Source organism: Mus pahari, chromosome 18, assembly GCF_900095145.1.
Source record: "Mus pahari chromosome 18, PAHARI_EIJ_v1.1, whole genome shotgun sequence".
NCBI lineage: Eukaryota > Metazoa > Chordata > Mammalia > Rodentia > Muridae > Mus > Mus pahari.
Window position 1 is genome coordinate 3,878,600 of NC_034607.1, and position 3,859 is coordinate 3,882,458.

The following is a 3,859-nucleotide window of genomic DNA, read 5'->3' on the forward strand; positions in this document are numbered from 1 at the left end:
AAAAAAAAAAAAACAGTCCTCCAAATCCATAATAATTCTATATGGAGTAGGCAGGCCAGATTGTAATGCCCCTACATTCGCAAACCCTGCAACAATCCCCACCTGCCACATTTTTCTTTTCTTTTCTTTTTTAAGATTTTATTTATTATTGTATCTAAGTATACTGTAGCTGTCTTCAGATGGACCAGAAGTGGGCATCAGATCTCATTATGGATGGTTGTGAGCCACCATGTGGTTGCTGGGATTTGAACTCAGGACCTTCTGAAATGCAGTCAGTGCTCTTAACCACTGATCCATCTCTCTAGCCCCAGATTTTTTTTCTTAATTACAAATACGTACGAGTCAGGATCCTGAGCCTGTGTTCAGATTTTAAGTTTCTCTTGTAACACCAGAGCACAACCACAATTTTGGGAAGCAAAACCTAATTTTAACAGTGTAAACAATCCATTCTCTTTAAAATCAACACCAAAAGCATAACTTTCACATTACAAACTTTTTAAGTGTCTCCCTACTTTTGAACTGCAGTTAGTGAGCCTGGGTCACTCTGAGACAGTGGCCGAGAGCACGCAAAAACTTTGGAATGCAAAGCTCAACCTCCAACAATCCAGTCTCTCCAAAAAACACCAGATGAGTCACCTCCATGCTACAAAGTCTGGCTGCCCAATCCTGCACACAAACACAAGACGGTGCAGCCTCCAATACCTCCAAGAGACAGACACTGCCCTAAACTCTATCTTTTATAAGTCTGGTTTCTAGGATAAGAATTACATAGAATATTACCCAATTTAGGCGTATCTTTGTTTTTAATTAGTAAATTGCTTTTTTGTTGTTTTGTTTGTTTTTTTTGTTTTGTTTTTTTGTTTTTCAAGACAGGGTTTCTCTGTATAGCCCTGGCTGCCCTGGAACTAACTCTGTAGACCAGGCTGGCCTCGAACTCAGAAATCTGCCTGCCTCTGCCTCCCTAGGTGTATCTTTAGAGACCTGTTTCCATGGGTTGGATCATGCCACATGTTGTAGGTCTAAATTACTCCAACCCAGTTACCAGTTTTCAGCCAACTTTCTGTTACGAATGTCACAAATTTCTAATCATACACAATAACTTATAAGCCAATAATCTATAACCAAGACCTGTAGAACATATTTATATTTTTAAAACCAGTCAGAAACAAAAATGAAATGGCTGTATACATTTACTAATTTATACCAGGTAAAATTCTTAATTTTTCTAGCTGTAATTTCAAGAGAGGAGCTCCTTGTTACCTGTTGAACCCAATAATTACAGTCACAATAAGAGTCATAGATTATTCTAGGAGAAACAGACATCAGTTCCCTTACCATAGACCTTGAGAAGTTGCTGCCCCTTTAAGAGCAGCTTTTCAGAGAAGCTCCTGTGCTCGACTCCTAAGTAGAGGTGCAGAATCAATTGAGACTGTCTTCTTCTTCTTCTTCTTCTTCTTCTTCTTCTTCTTCTTCTTCTTCTTCTTCTTCTTCTTCTTCTTCTTCTTCTTCTTTTCTCTCTCTCTCTCTCTCTCTCTCTCTCTCTCTCAGTGAGTTAAAACTAACTCAAGTGCAGATAAAGGTTTAACCATTTTTTTCTTTTGAACATGAAACACAGAACAACAATCAATCAAACCACAAAACGACAATATGGATTTAACATAAAGCAGTCAGTTTGGACGGACTGGCGTGCCAAGGGCAGACAATAGACAGAAAGGGAAGAGAATTAGATGTCCCAAAGGGACCCAGATATCCTACCTAAGAGACCCAGAACCAAGCATTCCTCCAGTAGGTGCCAGAGAGGAGGCAGGACGACTCCGGACCTCCTCCTGTCCCTAGGAGAGCTCTGAAACAGCTTATGTTCATTTTCCTTCTCTTTCGCCAAATCATCCCCAGATAGTTGGAGAGGACTGCTTTTCTCAAGCCCATTCTCTCATGTCTCAGGGGTAAACTATCTCTAGTCAGGGTCCAAAGACTAAAAGCACCTATGAGAATTACTTTCGCTTCTCTAGATATCCACAATTCTCTAAACACATACACAAAACACATTTTACCTTTACCTTGCCCTTCTACAAGGTTTATTCACCGCTGGCCCAAATCTTCTTTACATTCCTTTGCACATGCTTCCCGCGGTGTCCATCACTGTATCCCGCTTACTGGAGCTCCAAGGTTGGGGAGCCACCTGACCAAGCCCGTTCAGTCAGTCAACAGGTTCTCCAGTGCGGGAGAGAGGATTAAAAAGACAAAAGACAGACAACATTGTAGCATGACCCCAGTCCATTCTGAGACTAAAGGCAAATTTAATTTTCCCAATCTGCTTTTTATGCCATTTAAATTGCATGCAAGTATTAAGGGCGAGCAGTACATTAAGGAACTAACAACAACAGTCAAGGAACAAGTAAGACAATAAACACAGCCCCATGATCCCTCCGGTGACAGCTGTTTCTAAGGATGATCAAGATATCTGAACCTACTTCTTCGTTCTACCCTAAAACCAGATTCTTACTTCCTTGTCCTTGGCCAGTGTCATACTCCTTCCAAGCGGCACCCCAAAACGTTTTCCACAAACGAGGATGGACACAGCTAGAGGATGATGGCCCTGATTGGGTGACGTTCACCAGAACCATCTAAGAGGTTTGCAGGTGTCTTGACGTTGTTATTCCTAGTACTGACCACATGGGGGCAGCAACCCTCCAGCCCTCACAAACACACAGGCCCACCTTGTGGGAGACCAAACTGTGGGCACAGCTCTCCTTAACTTCTTCAAGACTCCATCACTTCAACTTTGTTCCTGTCTCCAACAAGCACCAGGCCCTTTACAGAGAGCTCAATGTTTTCCCTACATTTTAACTTTTGAGATCAAGAGGCTGGAGGGATGGCTCAGCTTAGAGTTGGGTGCCTGCTTCTCTTTCACAGGACTAGATAGATCAGTTCTGAGGACCCATGTTAGAGGCCTCACAACCGCCCGCAAGTCCAGCTCTGGAGAATCTGAAGCCCTCTTTGGCCTTTGCACCTCCCCCCGAGTGTGCATACATACAGATACATAAATAAAAATGAGAAATTGTTTTTAAAGATTTATTTATTTATTATTATTATACATAAGTACACTGTAGCTGTCTTCAGACACGACAGAAGAGGGCGTCAGATCTCACTGTGAGTCACCATGTGGTTGCTGGGATTTGAGCTCAGGACCCTCAGAAGAGCAGTCAGTGCTCTTACCCGCTGAGCCATTTTGCCAGCAACCCAAATGAGAGATTTTTAAATTAAAAAAAGCTGGGTAAGGCCACACATATAACTGTAAACACCAGAACTGTAGAGTTAGACACACACACACACACACACACACACACACACACACACACACACACACACGGAACTATCTGAGCAGATAAACCCAGCTGGGCACCAGCTTGCTTGCATTCAGTCCTCACTGGTTGGTTGGGTAAACATGATATGACCAACCGCTTCTAGCTCCGGATGCCTGGATTGCCTCGCCATGACTGTAGCTGCAGCTGGAAGCTAAGTAAGCCCCTTCACCTTTAACTTTATCACAGCGACTGCAACCAAGACAGCACGCCTTCCTTTCCTAGGGACTTTACCCAAATGCTCCAGTCCACCCTCAACTCTGAATCTTCCTCCTTCTATGCCTTTCCTTCCTGCTCCTAGGTGGATGATCCAAGGTTTAAACAAAGAAGCAAACAGCAAACCAGGGCATTGACTCCTGGTTTCCCAGAGGACCTGGGTTTGAGCCCCAGCACCCACCCAGTGGCTCACAGCAGTCTAAGCTCCAACTCTGGGTCCAGGGATTCCACCTTCTTCCGGTCGCCATGGGCACCCAATTGGTGCAGAGCTATGTATACAG

At 43.5% G+C, this 3,859-nt stretch overlaps 1 pseudogene across 1 annotated transcript in view; it reads left to right on the top strand.

Annotated features, from left to right (window-relative positions):
* The first annotated feature begins 2,117 nt into the window (after positions 1-2,117).
* Positions 2,118-3,859, top strand: part of LOC110336004 — a 10,966-nt pseudogene continuing 9,224 nt past the window's right edge. The window contains exon 1 of the transcript XR_003842466.1: positions 2,118-2,166. The product of XR_003842466.1 is annotated as a serine/threonine-protein phosphatase 1 regulatory subunit 10-like (transcript). The remainder of the gene's footprint in view (positions 2,167-3,859) is intronic.